Here is a 26,039-nt window from a genome sequence, read left to right as displayed (position 1 = left end):
TTCCCACTCCTTAACATTCATTGCATAGTTCTGATTTAATAACTTAGTGAATGGTTTCCTCAAAATTGTATCCATGCTTTTAGAAATATTATGAAAAATTATTCCCAGATTTAATGAGAACAGGAAGCAGCCAGGCAGAGAAAAGAATGGTCTAATTAAATCTTTATATCCCAGTCAACTTCAGTTCTGTCCACTGGTATAGCTTATAAAAATGACCCACTTTTAATATATTGAACAGTTTCTTTTGCTTAGAGTATAATAGATGCCAGTGAAAGACGTAAGAAAGCGAACTTCTGATTGCAACTCTGTCATATCCATATATGTGTGTGATGTGCAGCAGTGCATGAAGTAACACAGTGAGAATTTCCAGTGAGTAAGTGGAAATGGAAGAATTGATATGGACAACTATTAAATGCATGATAAGACACTTTGATTGCAATAAGAAAGCAATGTTCATATGTACAAGCAGAGGGAAGAGAAGGACTGTTAAGATAGGCTTTCATAGAGAAGCAGCTACACTGCTAGATGGAATCTAATCAATGCAAGCCTGCTTACAGGAAGGTTGGCATCAAAACACAACAGCTGAAGTGTAGCAGATGGCTAGATCTGAAGGAGATGTAAACAGAGGCCGAATAACTAAGCATTACATTCTGCAGATGTCAAAGTTTCCAGGCTGTAAAAAGTTTAGTCTAAACGCTCTCCTGAAAGCTCTTTTTGTTTTAATTACTCAAGCCCCTAACTCTACCGCTACTCTTTAAGATATTGTGTGATATCTTAAAGGCATCTGAGTTGTCTGTTTTCCCAGACTGTGGTGACCACTGAAAGGCCATAAAATGCAATTATCATTTTCCTGCTTCTTGGATCCTGCCAGTACTGTGTCCTTTCAGAATTTCTTACTCAGTAGCAACAAGACATTGCAAAGGGAAGAACACTGGTATCAATGCAGTTGGAGGACAAAGGAGCACAAGGACATTGTGGTTAATCCATCAGATCAGGAAACTAACGAAAATCTTAATTCTGTTCTTTTCTCTCTTTCTTGCATATTCCCAGCTAAGCTCATTGTGCCTGTGTATAAAAAAGGAACTGTATACCTTAGAGGATGGCAGAAAATCAGAAAGGAGGGCTACGTGAGGGAGTCTATTGTCCACAGAGCAAAGAGATTTTTCTGTAGCCCTACAGAGAAAATAAGCAGACTGAAAAGTCATATGAGTTGACCATGATTTGTTCCATGCATTTTGTGCTGCCTACCTCTTTTGTCATCATCTCCCACTTGTGACTTGAACTTCTTTTCATATCACACCTCTACTTGGAACAGGCCATTACTTTGCAGATCATAAGTATCATTCATCCTTTTCAATCTTCCCTTAAAACACTCTGCCATTGAAAAAGAAAAGCTGTGAGATCTCTTCACCAACAATAAACTGGCCTGTGCAACACATTTTTGCAAGAGATAGTTGTTTATTCTCAATGTACTCTGTAAAGGGTATGCATGTACTTGATGCTGTATACACAGCAGTATCTTCCAAAGTTGGGTAATTCAGACTCGTAGGGCAGATGTGGCTAGTCTTCAAAGAAAGGACAGCAAATGGCAGTGTAGAGGGGAATAATAGACTACATCCTGAGCTGCTACCTGGAAACTGATATTGAGAAAATCATATAGGGAACATGTTACTTTCCAGCTCAAGAGTAATGAAGAATGAATTTTGGTGGAAAAATATTTTTAAAAACTTTATTCATTTTTAAATGACTGTTTTTTCATCTCTTGCTCTTATAGTGATTGTAACTGTTTTTCATGGGTTGATGTATATAGAGGATTTTTTTTTGCCTGATTTCCACCTTACTGCAGGAATTCCAGCTTTAAGCCCTCACAAGATTGGGCTTCCACCAGCAATGCAATTTAGTTAGCCCAACAGGCCTGTGTCCAATCACCATCAATACTATGCCATGACTTCTATTGTTCATGTGGTTAAAGGTCATCAAACAACATCTCCAGTTTGCACTCAACAGGAATCTTTCCCAAATCTGGAAGAAAGACTTCAAGGTCTTCATTTGGACTTTCATCCCTTTCCATGTCATAAAGATGAAGTTATTGTCCAATACTTTGTAGTGTGTTGGAATTACAATTAGGATACCTCCCTAAACTGACTGAATAAAGGATATTTCAATTGGGATTTCTGCTGGTGCAGACAATTTCAAACTGCTATAAGGATATTTATGGTACTGAGACAGGCCTCAGAGAAAGGAAAAAATAAAAACAGTGCTTCAGTTAGCATTCACCTTGCAGTATTAGTGTGATTTGTTTTGCTTTGGCAATACATTTTATCTAGTCTAGTTCAATCAGAGTCCAAATGTCATGGTGGAATGTAACCATGTGTGACGTTGGCCAGTTCAATGACTTGGCTGGTGAAAGCTGACAATTCAGTTCTGGCATGTGGAAAACTCTATGTTGCAGTCAGGGCCATGCATAACACAAGGAGATGAAAGACTTGATCCCTGAAAGTGTAATAGTGTGATAAAGCTGTGTTAGAGTATGTGAAGACTATAGGTTCATGTCGGCTATGATTTTAAATTCAGATCCACGCGTAGATACTGTAAGAATTAAAGGTCTTCCTTCCAAATATCTGAGAATTTTTAAATGCTGAAGGAGATAAGTAGAATTCAGATCCAAATTGAAATAACTCTTTTTCAGTGAAGTAGGGATGAAGTTCACGTTGAAGTTGAGATTCATATTCTACTCTAGCTGAACATGCCATCTTCTCAAAAGGAAGAAGACTTATGAATCATATAGTTAAAGAGTTCATTAAAGAGTTAAACAGAACTAGCCACTGACAGTGTTTATCTTAGAAGTGTAGGTTATTTTCAGGCAAAATGCTTGAATCTTCTGGTTGCTGATAAATTCAGTGTTTCATCCTGAGTAATCCATTTCACATCTCTTTCCACGAATGTAAAACTTCACTGAGACTTCCTTGTTAGCCAGAAAGCTCAGATGCTACACCAATGGACATGGATTTGAGCTTCTCAGGCATCTCAACAGCACTCATTTAGGAGTTCTGCTGTATGGAGAGCCTCATGCTCTCAGCTGAGGCATGAAGCATGAGAATTGCTGTTCACAAGCACTGAAGACCTTATCTTGTTTTTTGTAAGATTTTTGGGATCTGACCCTGGCCAGTATCAGATGCTTCACAGAAAAATGTAAAGAATGCTCCAGTATGTATTTCTGGAATAAACTCTGCTATTATACAGAACAAAGGAAATGTAACTGATACAGTTACTGAGTGAATATTAATCATGTGTTGTCAGAACAAAAACACATGAATTGAATCAGCTGTTAGCATCCTAGGAGATGTATGGAGTTTTAGGAATTAACCATAGATCTTTCCAAACTTTCAGCTCATCCTACAGAACTATTGTTTGCTTCAGTACAGAAGGAGGAACTTCACATACCTGTCTCTAAGAGAACTGCAGGGTTGTTTGTTTCCACGTGGAGCTACTGAAGCACAACTGAAGCTTCCATATGCATATGTATTCTTGTAAATCTTGTTCAATTATTCATTTATCCAATTCTGCATGGTGTTTTTCTTTTCAACTCCTGGAAATCTACAGCAGGGAAGTTTCTATAAACAAGCAATCAGATACCTGTATAATGAACAACAGGTGTGAACTTATCCTCTGCTAAACATCTTCATTCTAATATCCCTCCAGGAAAAAGTGATGGCATGTGACTTAGCTCAAAAAATGGGGAGTTCTCTGAGAAATCCACTAAAATCATGTACTTTTCTCAGTGTTTGTGTGACTTTCTGTGAGCTTAAGTTTTCTTATCAGAAAGTGTGTAATGCCTTCTGAGCTTCTAGCTCTCCTACTGCTGGTTAGACACTGTGCCATTCTCAGTCAGACACTGGTTCATTCTCATCCCAAATGAATAGACGTGTAATTGCCAAATATCAGCTCACAATACTAACTTGATAGATTTCCTACTGCCCGCAGAGTTCATCATAACACAATCATACCATCAGCTAGTCAGAAAGTTAGTTCAAAGGCAAAGTGTGAAATCAGCCAAAGAGGAGCATGAGAATCTGCCCTTGGTGAAGCTGTGCTGTCTCACATCGCCTCCTCATCTTGAATGTGCCTTAATGCCTATTCCAGGAGGATCCACTCCATGTTCATTCCAGGCACAGATGTGAGGCTCGCTGGCCTGTATTTTCTTCTTTTCTTGAAAATAGGAGTGATGTTTTTCTTTTTCCAGTCACCAGGGACTTTGCCTGACAGCTGCACATTTTCAAATATGGTGGAAAGTGGCTCAGTAGCACATCAGCCAGTTCTTCAGGACCAGGGCATGTGTGTCATCCAGTCCCATCAACTTGTACGCATTCAGCCTCGTGAGGCGATGTGTGAGACTTGCTCTGCTCTTACTGTGGGTGGGATTTTGCTCTCCCAATCTCCACTTCATGGTTTAGGCACGGGTGAGACACAAGAAGCCTCACTGCCAGTGAAAACAGGCAAAGAACTCGCTGAGTGCCTCAGCTTTCTCCATCTCTGTTGAAGCCAGTTCTCTCCTCTTATTTAACAGAGAGGGGACGTTCTGGCCTGTCCCTTCTGATCAGTGTACCTATAGAACCCCTTCTGGTTTTTAACATCCCTTGCCACATTTAGTTCTGTCTGCACCTTGTCTCATCTCTGTGTGTCTGGACAGCATTCTTGTATTTCTCCCAGGCTTCCCATCTGCCTGTATTTTACTTCTTTACCTCAGTGACCAGCAGTCCTTTGCTCAGCCATGCTTGTTTCCTCTGTCCTCCGACAAGGCAAGACTCTAAAGCTGCTTTGCTGGACTCTTTCACTTTCCCAAATCTTTAGCACTTCTAGTGAGAGAACAACTCAGAGAAATAAACCAAACAGGTCTTTGATATCTAATGTCATTCTGCTAAACGAGTATATCGGCCTTCCCCACAAGAAGGCAATACTGCCACAACTATTGTGTTTTGGGTTTTACAATGCTGAGCTGCACAGACATGGAGTGCATTTTTCTTTCTGGCTACTAAAGGAGTAAAAACAAATATTCTGCAAGCTTCTCTTGTACCTAGGCCCTCAGACATCCTGTTGAACATACATAACATTATGAAAGCTCCTCATAACTAAGTAGAATAAATGTTGTTGAATGAGTAACTGTGAATTATAACACCTTTTTACTGAAGAAGTAAGAAAACCAAATTAAAAACTTGAATCTGTTTTTGAGAAGAAAACCACAGCAAACCCCAAAGTCATCTTTGTATTTTCCATTTAAATGTTTGGAGGCAATTCTGAGTCGAGGATCTAAATTTAGTGAAATGATTCAAGAGTTACAGTAGCCTACACGATAGGTGTAATAACTTGCCTGGCAGACAGCCAAAGTCACAGGGCTAGACTGAGAGGTGCAAGAAAGAAGACTCTTAAGGGAAGTAATGCTAGCTACTTTTGCTCTTCTACGGGCACATTACTTGACTAAAATATGTGGAGAAAGAACATAGCAAAAAGCTAATAGCAAACACTATCTGCTTCTCACTCAGTGACATTCAAGTATTTTAAATACTTTACAAACACCAGTTTGTAGTTGCAAACGTCATGTAAGATAGGACAGATTTTTGTACAAATAAGTAACCTGTAGTACCGTAAAATTAAAAGATTTGTCCAATATTTCTATATAAGCAAATAGGTTCTTTGAAAGAATGAAAGGTTACGGCAAGAAATTAAGTTTATTAAAAGTTAAAGATAACTTGAAATCTGTAGTCATAGCAGAAATTTCCTATGTGACAATTCATTTATTTCTTCCTCTTATCTATTCTTTTTCTTTATGAATTGTAGCCTTCTGCACAGCTTTTTGATCAGCAGAGTATTCCTGAAATTTGCAATCTTCTTGAAATCTTCCCTGTTTCACCACAGCTCAATCAAATCAAAATGTTCAGACTTTCTGAGACACTGAAAGCCTCAGTTCAAATGCTCATCCTGAGTCAATGAACACTTTCAAAAGCAGGAATAAGAGATTTCCATCATCATAACCATAACATCATAGTCCCTTTTGGTGAGATATCAGCACTGTTAAATGACCGCAGCAGTCCTACTTCCCACATTTTGTAAAAAGGTGCGTGGTGCTGGGAAGACCTGGACATGCAGCAGGGCTAGCTTCTTGGTTCAATATCTTTATTGATTCAGTATCTTTATTGATGACTTGGATGAGAGCATTGAGTGCACCCTCAGTAAGTTTGCAGACGACACCAAGTTGGCTGGAGGTGTTCAAGGAATGTTTGGATGTTGTGTTGAGGGACGTGGCTTAGTGAGAACTGCTGGTGATAGGTGAATGGTTGGACTGGATGATCTTGTAGGTCTTTTCCAACCTTGGTGTTTCTGTGATTCTGTGATTCCGTGATTCTGGTTCTGGAAGGACTTGAATGCTGTATGGGCTTTGTGGCACACAACTGTGCCCATGGCTGTAACAGTCCAGTAATCAGCAAGGCAAGCTATTAGCATTTTTAATTCCAAGGCACTTTATCTGGACCCTAGGTACCTCACTCTATTACATTGTTAATTTCTGTCCCAGCTTCGGACACTGTCACCTACTGGAGACTACGTTATTTTATAATTGCTTTGTTAAAAGTGCAGATGAAAATCAGTTAGAACTGTACTACTGGCTGCAAATGATTTTCACTTAGAAGCTGTTACAGCTACCAATCCCAAATTATCCTCACTGGAGTGGTGCCTCAGTCAGCAGTTCACCTTTTAAAATGTGCTTTGTGTGAATAACTCAGAGGAATAATAACCTAATTGGCCTTTGTTGTAATTTTTATTGGTGTATTTCCAATGGGTCTTTGTGCTTAACATTATAACAGAGTAAATCAAAAGTTCTGTGAAAATCAAAGTAACCACTTGGATTAATATTACTGCTATAGAAAATCAAGATAAACCTTTGAGGTGTATATTCAGCCCTTGGTTCTTGCAGAACCAAGCATGCAAGCACTGGCAAGAGGTGGTGTCTTTCCTAAATTTCTGACACAGATTTTTCACATTTCTGGGCTGGGATTCTGGATGCCTCATTCCAGATGTGCTGCTGTGAAGAAGCCCAAGAGTGCCAACAGCTGTCCAAAAGTACCTGGTTATGATTCTGCCAGCATGTTATCCCCATTTCTTCAGGGCTACCTGTTCTTGCTGTTCTTTGCATGCAAGTAACTTTTCTCAGGCCACACAAGCCCTAGTAGAGACTGATCCTGGAGGCCATTTGCCTATGACAGGCCATTCAAATCTGAGGGAGCCAAGAAATGCTGTCCTGAGTCATCACCAATGCAGAAAGTAGTTCCATTTCTCACTGTTCTGCATATTACGTGAGGTGCAGATATCAGTTCCCTGTGATTCTCACTAGTGTTAGCTGCAGTAGATGCATAGGAGCTTAAATTTCCAGTTGTCCGGTGAGTGCTCAGGATACTCAACACTTAAGGAGCGATTAAAAACTAGAAAGTCCTATTGCTGCTATCAGACTTCCAGACAGGTGCTCTGTATTTGCTTACAGAGCTGAGAATAACTTGAAGAGCAAGAAGTGCAAAGAGAGAAGGTTGAGATTTGGAGACATTTTTATACCACAGCCATTGGAAGCTATTCTCTATCAACATCAGTCTGAAGGGTTTCAGAGGGGGTTGGAGCTTGCAGTGTCTCTGTCACCTCAAAATAAGGAATAAGTGTGGGAAACAGTACAGCACTCTTAGAACCACAGAATAGCAGAATATCCCAAGTTGGAAGGCACTCATAAGGATCATTGTGTCCAACCCTTAGCTCCACACAGAGTGTTGAGAGTGTTGTCCAAAGGCTCCCTGAACTCTGGCAGCTGTGCCCACTTCTCTGGGCAGCCAGTGCCATGCCTTCTGGTGCAGAACCTTTCCCCAACCCCCACCTGATCATCCCCTGACACAGCTCCATTCCCTTCATTCAGGTTCTGTTGCTGTCACCAGAGAGTGGAGCTCAGCTTTGCTCTTCCACTCCCTGTGAGGAGCTGCAGGATGCCATGAGGCCTCTCCTTATTCTATGTATATGAAATATATGTATGTTCTTTTTATACTGAGCTGTCCAAACCTGCACACAGTGCTTGACATGAGAGCATGGTGACACAAAGCAGAGCAGGACCCTTTTTATTATTAGCAGTCTTCAGTAGCAAAACATCTAATTCACAAAATAGGACAGTTGTAGGAAAAAGAAAGGGGCAAAAAGTCTGTTAGCTTGCATTTAACTAAACAGCTGACTAATAAGTTTGATGCCTTTTGAAGGAATCATATATTCCTGATAAGTTTGTCCATGCTTTGAGTGAAGCAGATCATCAGCAGTTCTCTTCTATGCAACAGTGAAAGGAAAATGGCTTGCTACATGGAAGTGAATCTGAGCTGTCCAGGAAAAATCACTCTTTTGGAAACTTAACATATCAGAGTGTGAATAAATACATAGTTGGGTTGTGGGAACAGATTATCATTTCACTGTAATACAGTCATTTCAGTATCATTTTATTGCTTTGTTAAATATTCAGTTGCTCCTTGATTTTTGTCTGTTTAGATCAGCTCTTACTATAAGGTTATTCTCAACATGATAGCTTTATGTGACACATGGCTACTAATATCCATATCTAATTATTCAGTTTACAACTAAATAAATGGACTTTTTGCGTAATCTTGTCATGTAAATTTCATACTAATCCTCAATTGTGGCCTTAATGGTCTTCAGAGCCCTTTGAGCTATGACAGTTAAGATACACTCACTTCTGGCACACCAGAGAGCAGTGTCACTAAAATCTCATTTGTCTATTTTTGACTCCTCAGCCCAACTGTGTGTTTACAGTTTTGAGAGGAGACATTCTTTGGAACAATCTCAAATTCATCCTCGTAACACCCTAGCAACCCACTTTAACCACTCCTCCACTGTCCTTCCATGTTTTCCTGTCACCACTTCATTTAAAGTGAGGCATTTTACAATCATGTGCTTATATACTGAGACATTTTTCTGAAATACTATTTGGCAAAAGGTCAAGACCACGTGGCTAACAAGAACCTGAAACAGGGATGCTCACAGAGCTGCTTGGCTTTAGGTATTGGCATTTGTGAGCATATAAAGCTTCTCCGAATATTTTGATGCCTCAACAGAAGCTCTTCTCTTTGTACAACAAAGCAGAGAGGGCAGCTCCTTACCTTACTCTTATTAAAGCCCTGTTTTAAAGGCACAAGCTGAATTGTTATGTCACCTGTGATATAATTGCAGAGTGTCATATCTAAATACAGTTATCAGGAAGGCAGAGCAGGAGATGCTGGGTACTGTCAGTTCTCTTACATCTTTTTACCTATCCCCAAACAACTCTGACTTCGAGGAAGGAGTAGCAAATGTCTGTCTTCTGTAGCACTTTTGGATGGCTGCTTACTTCAAGCTGCAAAACAGCAGGTCAGGTAGACAATGTAAGGAGGTTTTGCTTTGCAGGGTATCAATTGCAAGTGCTGAAACTGCTCCCTTTAGGAGTTCCTTCAGGCAGGAACCAAAATCCTGAAAGCAACATGGGTTTCACCCCAGTTTCATTAACATGCACCTCTTCTGGCTCTGCAAGATTCCATTCCCCTGAACAGTGCTTACTATCATTAGAAAGCTGGTTCCAGGCAGTAAACACTTTCTCTGTTGGAAAACCCACACGTTTCAAGTGCAATAGTTTTTATTTTAGAAGTGCTGGAGAAGTCATCAGTGGCATAAGATTAGAGGGAATTTCTCTCTTTTTTTTTTTCCAACAGACTGATAGTCTATCACTCCTCTCTCTCTCTCCATGTCAGGACCACTCCTTGACTGCCTGAAAGCTTTCGCAGGAAAGAGCTAATGCTAAAGCTTCCATAGGTGTCTGTTTAGGAACAGGATCTCACAGGCTTCCTGTGTTGACTCAAGGAGAAAGATAGACATCTTTAGAAAATCAGATCTGAACTGAACTGATTCAGTCTGCCACTCATAATAGACTCTAAGCAGACATGAGGGTAACTGCTTACTCTTCTGATTCAGTCAAGTATTTGCCTACAGCTCCACGAGACAAGCCCATACTGAAGACATCACTCAGTTAACAACCATCTAAACTCAGCCTGGATTTCAAAGTCAAACTTCAATCTTTCCAACTCTTGTGCCACTGGCGACAACAGAAGTTTTGTTGAATTAATCTTCTGCTACACCTGTGCATGGATAGTTTCTGTTTCTGGTGAGGCTAATATAAAAACACTGAAGCTACTGGCTAAATGAAGTTGCAAAAGCATAACTGTGTGTATACATATATATATAGGTTATATATAGCACAAATAATAAAAATAGTAGTCATTCTCTTGGTGATGCATGAAACAGAGAAGAATCCAATTCAATTGTCTTCTCATTGCAGTTTTGCAGGGCTGTGCAGAAGTAATAAATGATTAATTTTGTAATGAACCACAGTGTTGATGATGCATCACACACGAAGGAGCAGATCTGCCAAAAAATGGTAGCAATCCTATGAAGTTATTTTCATAGCAGAGTTACGTTAGACTGTTAGTCCAGAAGAGAGTGTTTTTCAGGACACTTCCATTTAATTTCTTAAGACTGACTGAGTTGTACCATACTTGCAATTATACCCGAGAAGATGCATAAAATTAATTGAAGGTGAATAAAAGTTTCATTTTTTTTTCCTGCAATAGACTAATGTTTATATGAACAGTTCAGTGCTCAGTGCATTTCCAACATCTGTGCATGTGCATTTGAAAAAGTAACTGGAATTATGACATCCTATTGTACCTAAAATAGACTGAACTACCAAGGGAAAGTGTCATGAAATAATATTTAGTAAAAACTGTTCTCTGTTCCACAGCACTGTTCCCTGCAGTGTCCTTCATGCCAGTTATTGATTGGATCTTCACTCAATGCAGAAAGCCTCTCCGTGAGCCCATGCTTTAAATGTAATAATAAAGTAGGTCATTGATTAACTGGAAGTATGACAGACAACTCCTCCGGTCAGGTCCTGATGTACTGTAAATCTTGGGGGAGGAGAGCAAGCGATGAATCAGTGATGTGAGAAATAAAGCTCACAGGTTTTAGTCTTTTGGGAGGGCTTCTTTCAGCAAAATAGACTTAGCAAATCAACAGCTATGTGAATTTGCAAAAGAAGCATTTTGGATTTCCAAAAAAGGAAGAGAAAAAACAGATGTATAAGATAAAATTCACTTACCAAGGAATTTTTTTTTTTAGTTTGCAGACAACTTATACAGGCTACTCCTACTCACTGCTCTGTACATTAAGATGTAAAGTGTATAATTAAGCACTGTATATAATTAAGCATTTTTACATGCATCAGTTTCCACTGTACTGTCTTCTGGCTAAGCATCCCTGTACCCAGGTCCTTTCAATGGCTGCCCACTCTCTCCTGGCCTCAAGGCAAAGCAGCTATCAGCAGGAAAGCATGTGCATCAACATACCTCAAGGAAGCCTACCAGTTGTTCAGTTCCCACAGTGCTGTACAGGGCAGTCCCACAGACAGTTCTACCCTCCCATTGTCTCAGCCTGCAAGCAGCATAGACCTCCTCTTATCCAGGAGAGGGATAAGTGTATATTCCAGTGCCCTTGCACTTTCTGTACAAAAATTGCTGCGCAAACAAGTCTTTCATTAATGGGTTTGAACCATCAGTAACATTTAGGGAAAGATGGTGCTTATACCACAGAGCAATTCTGTGCCAGACTGACTGGGAAAAGACTCGAGATGTGGCTTTGAACCACAGCTAGCCTTACCCTAACCATACTGAGTACCCAGTATCTCTTCTCCAATGTATTTTTTCCCTCCAAAATTGGCCACTGCTGTGGCTGGAGTTGCTGGGTGTCAAATCTGCTCATCAATCAGATCAGAGAACAAGAACAATGTTGGCTCAGCACGATGCACCGGGACACCCTGTAGCTCTTACGTGCTCATGTTTGATGCAGATTTTTTCCCTTGGCATATACAGTCTGCAAATTCTACTGCTACTTCCTCAGTGCCTCCTACTTTCCCACCCAGTAAAAGAACACTCAGCTGCTTACGTCTTTTTTTTTTTCAAGACAATAACACTGCTCACAGTCAGTCTATGTGAACATATTGGTGTGAAAAAAGAAAACAAAGCAACTGGTGTGTATTTAGATGTCTTTCAGATACACCTGTGCTCTAGGGACTTCGTCATCAGCCCTGCACCTCTTGGCTTTCACTCTCATGTCCATGCCTCCAGTGACCGGCCCGCTCTGCCCCACTGCACACTCTCTGACTCTAGCTGCAGCAGCCTGAGCTAAGACATGGCTAATGTCACAGGCTTAAGGGTGGAAGTCATCCATGTGAACTAACTCAGATAGCATCAGGTATTTTCTGTCAAACCTGTGTTTATTTTTTACTTCGGAATTACTCATATACATATATGCATACAATCAAATAAGTTATATATGCATGTAGACCTGTGAAACAGCCAGATCTGCCCTACGTTTGTATTTGTACAGTCATTGTATTTGTGCAAGAATGCTCAAATAATATTAAACATTGCCAGAGTAAAGGATCTCTGTGAACAAAGTTAGTTTGATTCTGCCATTGCTCATTTTTGTTTTTAGATATTTTTTCTTAACAAAATAAATTAAAAAAAACGAAGGGATGCTAAAAGATAATTTAACATTGTGTGCTAAAACAGATGGTTTGCATAGTATTAATTAATGAAAAACTTTAGTCCAATCTGTTGCTTTGAGGCTTGCTTCTATCCTTTCATTCTCTTTCTTTTTTTTCATTAGAAACACTTGTACCTGATTTTGACATATAATTTATCAGAGCTAAAAAATGCAGCAGTAGGTCTGTATGGCAGAGCCAAATGTTTGATACAATCAGCAGCTCTTAGCTAGTGATTACCTAACTGCTGCAGGCATGAAAATGATGCTCTAAATTACATTAAATGAAGCAGCATACTGGAAAATGATCAAGATTACTCAGCATTTTCATCTTAGGAAATCCTTCTGGTGCCAGAATAGGAAAAGCCTTTACTAGTCCCTTTCTAACAGTGACACAAATATACGAAAATATAAAATACAGAATACAAAAATACAAAGTAAATTCATCCACAGTTATTTAGACAGACTGACAAGTAATCATTCTGAACAAGCAAATTAAGGAATGACTTCAGTGAGAAAAATCAGTGCTACATGCTGTAGCGCAGAGACTACATGCAGTTTTAAGATTAATGCCCTGAGTCCTTGGAGTAAGCCTTCCTGAAATCTTGTTGTGCCATGCCATCACCCAGTCACAAAAACTAGAGTTGCCTCACTCAGAGTCAAGCCAGAATTCCCATGGCATTGACAGACATAAATGTTTTTCTGGATACACATTCAATATCTGTGTCATTGCAAGTTCAGGAGATCCCAAAAACCTGGAAACAAGTCTATCACATGCATTCAGACAGCTTGAATGAGAGTGAGTGGAGGCTGGCTGCGGCTCTTGTTTATGACACCACCAGAGCACACAGGGAGATTAGAACTTTCATTTCCAGAGCAAGTGAGATACTGAGCAAGAACTATGCCTCTTTCATGTGGCAGAGAAATTCACTCTTAAGTGCACCTGAAAGCATTTAAGTGAGAGAAGGAAACCATGTGTTTTTTTCATTTGCAAACTCACTCGCTGAATTATGCAGATGGTCTCCAGCTCCACAGGTTTGACTTGAAGTTTTCAGGAGTGAGTGTGCACATCAATGTTGAGGTTTCTTCTGGGATAATTTGTGGTGAAAGAAAAGCAACAATAGGAAATTGCATGTCCCTCCTTCAGGCTCTGATGGAAGTAGAATCCTCCCGCAAAGGTATCTCGAGAATTAGTGTTTATTTTGTCATCCAATACAGCCAGATATTATGTCATCTTTGTCAAATTCTCTATTCTGTGTCTGTTATCAGAGTGAATTTCCCCTACTTTTAGCAAATTTGGACGTAAAATCCTCAAAAATCACATAAATGTGAGAGTCAGTAGCTGATAGAAAGTATAAGGAGATCAGGAATTTGCCTCAGTTTTTATAGCTTAAATTATTGCTCATCCACCCATTTTAGTTGTGAGGAATGCTGAAGAAAGAGTAATGCTGAGAATTGCTTCCAGTAACATTTGAAAATGACTTTACAAAAATAGGCACTGCTTTACATTTTTGTTGAAAGTATTGAAACAGGAAAAGTGCACTGAATACTGACCTATTGTGAAAAGACTGTCTACTGAGAATATGTTCTAAAGAGGTACCCACGTGTATGTGTGTACTCTGTACGAACATATCTACAATAATCAGTTTGTGTGTAGAAAACATTTTTCAGTCTCCACTGTTTCTAGCAGCAAATGTCCAAAACACAGCAATGTCCTACAGGAACGTCAGTTGGAGTAAAACATTGATTTGACAACGAGTTGGGTTGAATGCTGACATATTTAGTCTGTACGTGCAAAATTGGTACCCCTGATTGCCCAGTGAATAAACAATGTAGATAACTAACTAGCTATATGCATCTTTGAATTTGTCTTTGTGGTCACACTTAGGAAGCTCAAACCCAACACGAAAGTGCCTCTGACACAAATTCCTTTGCCTCAGAGCTTCTTGCAAAGTCCAAAGAGTCTCTGCCCTTTTTCAAGGTGTGCTTAGGGCTGCTTCTTCTGTAGACAATAATTCGCTCATGAATTCAAATGGATTCACAAAATTGGCATTCCTTCATCCAGCATCTCAAAGGCCATGATTTGGCCTTTCCATCCTTCCAAGTACGATGAACACTTAAAAAAAAAACAAGCAGTGGCAGCAGCATGAGCAATAGTACCCTCTTTTACTTAGTGTGTGAGTTAACATAATATGTAATTCAAGAATAATAAACCCACAAGATTTTCTAAGGGTACTACACAAAGCAACAATGAATGAATCACAATATTAGTTGTCTGCAACGTTAAGTAGATGATGCATAGACAACTTAGCTAGGAAAAGAATTGATTAGTGAACCAAAACACAATGGTTAGGAGTAAATCCAGGAAACATCCTCCCTTTGAGATAATGAGAGGACAAATTCAGAATGCATTTGCTAAGCTATTGGAAGAGCAGCAAAAAAAAAAAAGAGTTTGCAGTTTAAAATAAGAGGTTAAGCCATTTCTGTTTACATGGATTTTAACATATCTGATAGTACTAGGGCCTCTGTTTTGTAACTAGATTAGCTGATGTGAATCTGGCTGCATCTGTGTGGCATCACTGGGATGAGTGGGATCCAGAGGGATGACTAACTGCAGCAGTGGATTTTATTTCCAGACTGGAGTGCAAGTTGTCCAGCTGGCCAAATAGCTCTCCGTGTGAATGCCCTGCTGTTCTGTACTTTAGACTTTTAGTACAGCTATATTACATGCAAAATTTTCTTCATCTTGAGCAGAGCTAGAGAAAATATCAGAGCTCCTACAATTAATACAAGAAGTAGTGAGAAAACATGTTTCTTATGTAGCTGTACATATGTTGGGAAATTATATGCAGAAACACATGCTGGAACAGAATAAAATTTGTTTTGGATGAAAATAAAATATAAAGAGTAGAAAAACAAACCTTTTCCATGGAAATTAAGAAAAGTGGGAGAGGAGAAAACAGGAATAGTTTCAACCTTACAAATGTTCACCTGCACTGCATCCAGAAGTCTTTCAACAGGATGCCACAATTGAAAAAAAAAAAAATCTTTCAAGAGCAAAATAGGCACTGTTTTGCTTATTACACAGTTGGTGATGCCAGCTACCTACCTTTATTTGTCATAGGATCTTATTACCTGCTTGAAATTTTGAGTGATGGAAACAATTAAAATTGGAATGGAGAAAAATGCACTCCGCATGTTTCAGTCAAGTAATCAGAAATCCACCTGAAAAGCAGGTGTTGCTCAGCTGTCAGTCAGTGTAACTATGTAAAGGACTTTATTTGCTACCTGAGGCTTTCCCAAAGGCTTTTCGCATGTGTTGGCTTTGCTTAATAAAAACAGCAAAATAAAGAGGGATTTATGTTTTTTTTTTAACCTCACATGTTGAGGTAAGGATGCTTACAGTATTTTAGGAAAGTTGGGACTGTCATTAATGTCATGTAGACAAAAAGCAGGAGCACAGCATTATTTTGTTACTGTGAAACGTTTCTAAATGTACCTTGCAGCTTCGTATAACGTAGGATGGTATTTCTGTTGATGACTCATGCTGACTCACCCACCAAACCAGAATTTACTGAGCTTTCTTCTGTGACCACACACAGCGATATGATTTCCAGTCTGAGAGAAATTTTTCACATTTAATTTAGTAGGCTTTAACTACAGACACAGATACACTTCTTCAATGGTTGCCTTCATCTGTATTTATGTCTTTTTAAATATGTGCTCTGATTATGTTTTGCAGAATCCTTTGAATCAATTTTAAAATAATGTGGGTAAGTGCAACTGTACTTTCCAAGCACAGAGGTCTGTCTTATGGTGCTGCAGGTATATGGAAATAGTGATGATTGGCTGATGCTATGGACCTGATGGCCTACATACTTAACCACTGCCTTTTTGCGATGGTGTTAGCAGCACTGCATGTTGGCCTCAACTGTGACAAGCCCTTGGGCAATTAATAATTAATAAGAAGACACTGACCTGATTGTTTAAATCCTCAAGACTGAGAAATCACACAACTCTACCAAAGCCAACATAATTAAATGGTATTAAAACTAGACAGAAAAGAAATTCTTTAAATGCTGCTACAAATATCTTCAGACTGTATATACTTCTTCTGAAATAAATAGAAATAATCTAGCGGACTTTATTGGAAACATGATTGGTCCAATTGTTTGTCTCACTCTGGTTAAAATCTGATGGCACGTGGCAGCCTGAAAAATAACTGTTGTTGCTACAGTACGAGCTGCAAGGACTGAAAAGACAAATGCCAGTGGGATTCTCTCTTGTAGCCACATAAACACATCTCTACTTTCTTGGACTCTTCCATACAGGCTCACATACTTGTTAAACCAGGATTTATGATAGTCTCATCCTCACCCTGAGATTCTTTCCTCTCCACCCAAAGACTAAGAAAAAAAAATATTTTGCTTGGACTACTGTTTGCATTGCTTTTTAAACTCTTTTGGCAAATGACTAATGAATATTCGAGCCACAGAAAATGAGATGAGTGAATCTTCCTCTAAAAGAAAAACAGATGCTTCAGGTAAACTGATCAAGGTGTCTGGACTTCACTCCACCTTTGCAGTGTTCTGAAAGAACAGTCCACACTCCCAAGCCTCGTGTCCTTCCCCCTTTCTCTGGGAATTTGTCATTTCTCAAAATCTAGCTTTGACAGTGTTTCAGGGCTGTGTGTTTCGTTTTTCTTGCTCCTGCAGTCACTCAGGCATGATTCTTAAACTGCATGAGTCTGTCTATGATTCTGTCTTCTGATCTCTGGGATTTGCTAAATTGCTCTGTCCTCTGAATCTGAGAGTGCTGGATGAGTGGACACTTTGTCCCTTGTGGTTTCTGCTCCACTGACTTTCTTCTGCTTTGGGTATAGAGTCCTTTGTTTTTCTTTTGGAAAACAAAAATCCCAGACTTTATGTATTTAGTCACACCTTCCTGCCTCCATCACTGTTCACACGGGACTTTCTTGTAATTCTGTTGCTAGAATTCAGATGTTGTTAGTTTTGTGTTTTGAGTTAAATGTGCTTGAAAATAGGGTGTAACCTTTTCTTTTCATTACTTCAACCCCAAGCAGCCACTAAGACTGTACTGTAAGGCACGATAAAGGAACTACACAATCGTATGACAAGGTCTGAATAGAAATTGCAATAAGTGGCTCTTCATCAATTCCAAATGTACTGCCTCTTAATGTTCCTTCTCTTGCTATTGCACTGCCAGTCACAGCCTACGCTTTATCTTGATTTCTATCCAATCTAGACCATGATTTCTATCAGCTAGGCAGTCACACAGGCCTCCACCCTGCTGAACTTCTGTCAGAAACTCTGTAGTAGGGATGCCGACTTTTGAAACTACACACCTATCAGGACACAACTTTCTAAAAGTGCCACAACTACTGACTAATCACAACCTTTCTCTGGCAGAAGAGGTGAGTGCTGTTGAAATGTAGGAACTGAGAATGGGTTACTTTTGCCAACTAGTTCAGACACTATTCATCTCCTTTTTGTCCAGGTGTTGAGAAGAGAGGATTAATTGCTGTGACAGTAGCTCATTTCTAAAAGCCCTCCTTCTCCAGGGGCCCTCATCTTCCCCTTGTTATGTTTCTGGATTGGGAAGGGCCTCTGGAACGAATAGTGGTAAGAACTCAGACACCGCCACTACCAAAACCAGCTATTTTGACTAAAGCCTATTCTAGCGTACCACAGAGAGTATAAATGAACCTGGAAGTCATAGTTGATGCAGACTGAATATCCCTACTCTTCTTGATGTCACTGAAAATACCCTATCTTTCTTTCTTTCTGTCTTTCACTCATGATTTGCAAAAAACATTGTGATAGTACAGTAGTGATGTGGTAATAATTGGAAAAAAGAGTGTGATTTTTCAAGGAATGAAAATTCCCAAGCCCCTTCTAACACCGCAATTAAATGGTTTACAGTGGTTTCAGACAACATCAGCCTATCTTAGATAAACATAACATTGCAAAGCCTGTATCCAAAGGTCACTCTCCATCTGAATATACTGACATTGAGGTTTTCTGTATCTATAGCTGGCATCCTGCTGGTATACAATTTTAAGAATCCTGTTGTGATATGATGGTGCCAGCAGTGTGTTTGGAAATGTTTGCTGAGTACCACCTTTGCATTTGCTACACTTCAGTTGTGGAGCCTCTCTTAGAGTTTTCAAACACTTTCTAATAAAGTTGAGCCTTTTGGTCATTGAAGAGCTTTGTACAGTAATGCTCTCAGGTTTCTGTTGTCATTATTTCTTTTCCAGCTCTCACAATTTTGCTGCTCCTACAACTTTGTGCAGTGGAAGGTAATATTTACATGCTTTGAATCCTCCCGACAGGCAGTCAAATGCTGTGATTGACCTGAGTTACTCTTGCTTGTCTGTCTGAGAGTTCCACACATTCAACATTACACTTTTCTCACTGAAGTAAGTTGTATCCTTGGGCATGCCAGAGCACGGTGTAACCTCCAAAAGATTTAACCCCAGTTGGGTACCTGCAATTATACAATCTCACATGTTTAACAAACACCCTCTTGGACAGACTTCTCCCCATAGGTGATACTGACTCTCATTATTTGCTAAGAAGAAATGTCTCAGTTTCTCAAATTTCTCTCAGGTTGTGGGTAATCTAAAAGTATGCGTGATAACTCATTTATTTAGATTTGATGCTTCCTTAGAAGTTGTGTCTTGTGTTTGCCACTGTTACTTGTAATCATTACTACCAAGCAAGTTTAAGGAAAGAAAGAAAAGATTGTACTCGCAAAACAAGGGTTACTACAAAATGGAAATAAACTTAACAAATGAACAAACAAAAAGCATAGAAGCAAGAAAATCCAATTTGAACATGTTCCTTGTTCTGGCAATCACTTAGGATTTCTCTGAGGAGCCAAGGAGACAGTACAGCTGCACTTTAGAGCGTACTTCTCTTTTGGGTTTTTGCCTGCCTCCACCCAAAGACTTGCCTCATTGCGAGAAAGGATAAACTTCAGAACATTTCATTGAACATTCACTCTTCTTCCTTCGATTTAGAGAGAATTTAAATGGATCATAAGGTAGTTTTGATCAACCTGAGCTATTTTTATGAATGCAAATGAAATCCATTTAAGTTTGTCCATAAACAAATCATCTCTGATATGCAATAATCCTTTGACACACTGATTTCCAAACTTAGATTTACCTTCCTGCTTCTGTTGAATTATAATTTGATTTGAGTCTCCATTTCCCAGTAGGCATAAATTCTATTATAAAACTTTTTTAGACATTGTACGTTTCATAGAACAAAAATATCAACACAGCTCATCAGATCCTAACTTTACAGATTGTGGAAAAGGAATGAAATCATAGAGTTCACACCTAAGATGTCGCTACTGCTGATGATCTGTTCAGGGTTTGGAGCATTTTTGCAAATAATTTTCATTTCTCTCATTTTATCACTTTATCATTTCAGAGGCTTTATGCTATCATAGCAACTTCCAACTCTAATTCCCTTAGCTGTGTTTAATTATAGATATTCTGTGTTATTTATTCCAGAGCTTCTTGGTACTGACTAGGCCAACCAGAGATCTTTTGGGGGCCCTTTCATTTGCAGAAGTACTGCTTTTAATGTGTCAAGTCCTATCATCAGCAAGATGGCTTTTTTCCATATCTGTACAGAAGAGTGTAAAATTCATGAAACTGTGCTCCATTTCTCTGAAGTTGAATGTACACGTTTTAAATCCCATTTCCTTTTGTAACTAGCTTAAATTGTCTTCAGAATTAGGCATTTAAAATAAACTTACTTGGTTGGGTAATAGGTAGACAGTTTTAAAAGGTATGTTTTATGCTTTTCACTGATTCCCTTGTTCTATTGGCAGTAAGACACCTTTACAACATGCTTGCTTTAATTGGCAGTCCTTTGGTAGAATGTGGGAACAGAGTTCAGAACAGTAATTGTGCAGAGACATGCCTATTCTTATTTTGCATTTTCTCTTTGATAACTGGAAACACTAATTTATTTCTGTGTTCCAAAAACACTGCTAGATTTTCTTTTTGCCTTTGAGGGGAATCAATCCTCTACTTCTTGTAGGGAGTTTATTGTTACTGTCATTAGTGGCACTCTGGTTTGAACAGAGCTGAACCCAAAGGCTCTCATCACAACTCTAATTTCCCTTTGCTGAAACAGGAGGGAGTCAGAGCACTCGCTACCTCAAAGGAAGTGTGCAGCATACTTAACGTTGATGCTATTATTATGATTGGCATATTTTGATCATCTTATTTTTCTCTTCGATACTGATGTACAGTGAAGAGTGAACATTATCTTTAAGCTGCAATCTGATCTTACTGAGCTTTAAGTGCAGCAAAGGGCAGTGGATTTTCTCTTCAGCAACAACACAAACAGCAGGAGTTCTGGAAATTGTAGTGGCAACAGCAGCTTCTGTTGTGACAGTTCTCTTGTAGGTCACCATGGTGAGAATGTATCCGAGTGTTAATTTTTTTTTTCCTAGTCCAGACACTAGCATTATTTCTAGAAGCCAGAAGGATACCTTATACAAATTAATATTCTTAACATGAATAATCTTAATGTATATTTGCTAATAGAAAAAATACACACATCCTCCTTTTTAGGACAAATTTAATGCCTAGACAAAGAAATAGTTAACCACAGTTTCAAAACTAAATACAGCATATTTATGTTTACTGAATAAACAACAACATGGAGCCTGGCTTACATTCTGCTTTGCTTTTCTCTGTGAAGAATCATTATAGATATCTTAATATTAAAAACCTTCATTTTTGACCTGTGGGTACTGCAAGAAAATGCTGAGGGCTTACTTGTACTTATCACAGAGAAGGCTAAACTCTCTTGTCTGAGCTCAATTGAAGTGGCCATATTGAAACAAAGCTTCTGACATGAGCCGCTCTGATGGTCAGGGATATCACCCATCAAAGCATCTTATGAAAATCTGGAAGAGGAAGAATTAACTCTTTTTGGGGGGGAGCTCCTTTAGGAGTCAGCATGACCCTTCTTCCCCATCCTGCTTCTTAGATTTGCCCATCAGCGATGCGGCGAGCAGCCTGTTGATGGGCTGCTGCTGGTGACTGAGTCACAATGAGTGCTACCATATTAGTGAGCCCACAGCCAGTCATGCCTGCAGCCCTGGTCTGCTGGGCCACTTCTGGGATTGTGCAGCACGAGGGCTGGATACCAGGGACCATTACTCAGATGAGAGAAGATGTGAGAAAAACAGAGGTTTTTTTCTCTTTCTGTTTTTCAGGGTTTACTTTTCTTGGTTTGTTTCATTTCTTGACTTTCTTTCTTACTTAGGGAATTAGTTAAAACCTGGATTCCATATAAATGAGGAAAAGATCATAAAGATTAAACGGGAAGTAGTTAACACATTATTATTTGGTTTCTTTAAGAGATGCTTTTATGACAGAAATGTTGCTGGGTAGGAAAAGTTATCAATGGGATTGCATAGACAGTAGTATAGCTAAGTTAAAAGCTGCACATTATGATTATAATGTCTTGAAATTTTGAACATTCTTTTTGAAAATCACATTCAGGCTTTGAATTTTCATGAGAATGTTCTCTACTGTAAAAGATGGCATCCATACAGCATTAGAAAACTGAGAAGCGTTGTATTTCGTGGAGCCAAAAAACAAGCTTCTTCAATAACTTTAGCTTAAAAGATAAGAACAGAAGTACTTTACGGTTGATTATGCTTAAGCTTTTAAACTCTCTATCCTCTCTTAAAGCTCTCTTAAAATGCATCATTCAAAGATAGAAAAAATAAAAGTTCAGATATTCAGTGAAGAACCAAACAGAGCAGTAATAATGGTTGAGGCACATTAAGGATGACAGGTGAGAATAGGCTAAGCAAAAACTGATACTCTAATGTTGTGGTAAAAAATTTGGCAAGAATTTAGATGGCAAAATGACTCATCTCAGAGCAAAAATAACACTTCCAATGTACCTTTTGTGTCACCTGCAGTTCTGCTCTGAGCTGTGAGCTCCCTGTGGTGCAGGGGGAACACGCAAACATGCACTCACAAGTGATTGAGTTACCAACCCAAACTACTGCTTTTCAGGTAGGACACTCTAGCAGAATATACTAACTTAAACTAACACGTTACTTCAGCTGCTGGACAAGCTGAGAACATGTACACAGGCAATTATTACATCTTGTCTGTGGAGCAGTAACCTATTAAGCCATGCTAAGCCATGGCTTAATTATAAACTGGCTTGACAGCTTGTGGCTGTATGTCCCTACCCAATTTAAGAATGTGAACAAAGCTCAAAGGAAGGCAACAAAAATAAGCGAGGCACATCAACCATTTCAGTTTGTTGCATCTCGGAGCCAGCTCATGACTGCCTGCGCGGAGCTCCAAATAAGCACTTGCACACTGCTAATTAAGTGCCCGTGTGAAGGCATCTAACCTGTCGCCAGCCATGTTTAAGATTGCATTTGTCATTCTAATGCTGAAACTGAATAGCATTTCATATTATGCTCTAATAAACAACAATATTCTGTCCTTCTTCATGATCTTCTTGAAGCATTAAGCTCCTAGTTGCTAGAGGAAATGTCTGATACTAGTCCCCAACCATCTTGCTTTTAAACTCCTCAATTTATCCGTATTCCAATTTCTCCATCAATTTAACTGTGTATGGTTTCCCAGCTCTCTTTACTGTTTGTGCCTCCTAGCACTGGGCTGTTTACAGTTCTATTTCCCACCACCTTCTTCTGCTGGTGTCATAAATGAAAATGTCTAGGTTTAACCTCCAACTGATCTTTTATAAAACAAAGACCTTCTTTACTCAGATAGTTTACCTCTGATCATTTATGGATAGTCCATCACCTAATTACTCTGCTAATCCCCGTTATCTGCTTCTTCACCTAGATGGTGAATGATATTATAAGAAAGATATTAGGGTAATCTGTTAATGTCCACCTTTGTAAACCAACATTACTCTTTATCATTTCCTGCTACATTCAGAAAGCTTACTGTGAGACAAATAATTTCCTTTATTTTTTGATGTCTGGAATGGGCATTATCTAACGTTTTTCTACCTATATGCTGTAGTCTGTGCTTTATTTTCCTTTTATATGTGATACTGGCAATTTCCTTTCCCTCTTAACTATTAGTCATCTTGCCATCTCACTCCATTTCAACATCATCATCTTTACTGAAAATTGAGACAAAATATGTATTTAGTTTTAGAATTAGATACAGACTACCCCTAATCCCCACTTTTGACTCACTGAAGAGCAGCATCACTTCTTTCTTACAATACTATGTTATAGCTGGATAACATCTTGCTGATTTTCTAGGTATCATGTGGAAACTCTAAGTTCACTTAATTTCTCAGATAAATTCTCCCATCGTCTCTCACAGCTACTGACATTGACTTTTCTGTTTTGTTTTATGCTCTCTGCCTATAACCTGGACCTCTCTTGCAGCCATTTCTCTTCCAGTTTTGCCTTGAAGTCTTTTCCTGTAACCCCTTTGCCTTGTGTATGATCAGAATCACAGTGGATTTAAGTTAGAGATACTCAAGGTTTCTTTCAGATTGCTGATGTAATTGCCCAAGCTGACTTTATTGCCGGGTTCCTTCATTTATCCAGCCAGTCCTTCAGAAATTGACAATGTTCTACTTATTCACCTTTACCTTTCTTGACACAACTTACCATTACCTACTCCAGGGCTGTTACCCACAGCCAGACCTCTGAAGATTTTTGAATCATCAAAAAAAGCTTTGCTTCTTAAAGGCTTGGTGACAGTTGGGAAGAGGAATTCATTGACTACCAGAAACAAGAATGTCTGAACCTAGCTATGAGTGGCATACATTCCCCAAACTACTAACAGGTAATAATACTATTACTGAGTTTTGTCAGTATCTGTGCCTTTTTCTTTGCTACCCATTTTTCTCTTGATGAGCAAAACCCAGGCAAAACGTTATATGAACCTTTCCAAACTTTCTTTACTCATTTCTTAACATGAAGTCAACCTTATTATCTGTGGTTCATAGATAAAAATGTCTTGTGAAAGAGCTGCTCCAGTGTGAAGGCCTGTTACTGCACTGGATGAAAGTTTTAAAGCTCAAAAAGAGAAGTGAAATTGAGATAATGTAAAAATGGTGTCAGCTCAAGTTACAGTTGTTTTGTCATTCATTTAACCATGAAACAAATTTTATTCTTGTGATTCATCAACAGCTACTCCTGAAGGGACAGATCTGTTTTGCCAAGAAAAGTAAAATACAAAGAATCAGGAATTTTTAAAATTCTATCTGGTAAGAACTAACTTTCATTCCTCTTAAGTGCAATACCAAATGGAAGTTGTTAGCAGTTTATCTTCATCCTGTACAAACTACATGTATATGTACATATGTACTTTGAGGGCTGCTCTGAAAGTAATGCTTCCTATTTTGTTATGCTGGCCCATGATGTCAGAGGCAGATGGTGGTATGGCAGTAGGGGTTGGACTTCCCCTCGTCACAATTCTGTTACATTTTGTTGCAGTGTGACACGAGGTCTGACATGGAAGTGTGTATGAAGCAAAGGGGTGTCACTGAATTCCTCCACATGGAATAAATGGCACCATTCAGTGAGGCAGTGCGTGGTGTATTTCAGCAGTGGTGACAGAGACAGCAGATCACCTCCACTGGTGCAGATTTTTACAAGCATGTCATACAGGCTCTTGTTCATTGCTGGTGAAAAAGCATAGCTCATAGTGGTGACTGTGCTGAAAAAAAGTGTTTTGTAGCTGAGAATCAAACAGTGTTATTGTGCTCTTTGTTTCAATTGTAGTTTCGATGGAAATAAATAAAAGGCATTACTTTCAGAGTGATCTGTGTACTTTCCATGTATAAGTTATCATTTCTGAAGTTCAGTTACTTTATCAGTGCTCAGAATCAGATAAATAGTGCATATATATGAAAGCACACAAATTTGGGACACACATGGTCTACTGTTGATCCAGTACACATACATCCTCACAAAGAAATACTGTGCTTTAGTAGTCTTTCACGAAGATTAACTGAGGCCAGCCACAAAATCCCTAGATTAGCTATTAACTCTGCATTGCCATGTACAGCCATTATTTCACCTACTTATTACTTCACTCCACTGCCCTTGCTGCCTGCTGCTGTGATCCTTGCCTCTTGCTACACACACACCTCTTGAGCAATGACAGTGCTTTGTTTTAGCTCACAGGATCCAGCCTGATATGCACTTTTTTTCTAGAGATTAGGAATGTGCTGTTTATACTGGGTTAAGGACTCGTGTGCATGGTGTAGATTTTTAGTTAATCTCTAACAGATAAGCAGGTCATGCTTGAGAAGAAGCAGGGGATATGATTTGTTACATTAAAAACAACACAAGGCAGTATT

At 39.1% G+C, this 26,039-nt stretch overlaps 1 long non-coding RNA gene across 3 annotated transcripts in view; it reads left to right on the top strand.

Annotated features, from left to right (window-relative positions):
- Positions 1-25,492, top strand: part of LOC128084103 (uncharacterized) — a 62,801-nt gene extending 37,309 nt beyond the window's left edge. The window contains exons 3-4 of one of the 3 annotated variants that reach the window (XR_008208342.1): positions 24,355-24,517; positions 24,865-25,492. This is a non-coding gene — a long non-coding RNA (uncharacterized LOC128084103). Of the gene's footprint in view, positions 1-24,354 lie in introns of all 3 variants that reach the window. The other 2 variants (XR_008208336.1, XR_008208334.1) reach the window with 2 other exon arrangements.
- Positions 25,493-26,039: the final 547 nt, after the last annotated feature.

This window comes from Tympanuchus pallidicinctus, unplaced genomic scaffold (assembly GCF_026119805.1).
Source record: "Tympanuchus pallidicinctus isolate F22 unplaced genomic scaffold, pur_lepc_1.0 scaffold1, whole genome shotgun sequence".
NCBI lineage: Eukaryota > Metazoa > Chordata > Aves > Galliformes > Phasianidae > Tympanuchus > Tympanuchus pallidicinctus.
Note: the sequence above shows the minus strand (reverse complement) of the source record. Positions and strands in the feature narration are given on the sequence as shown.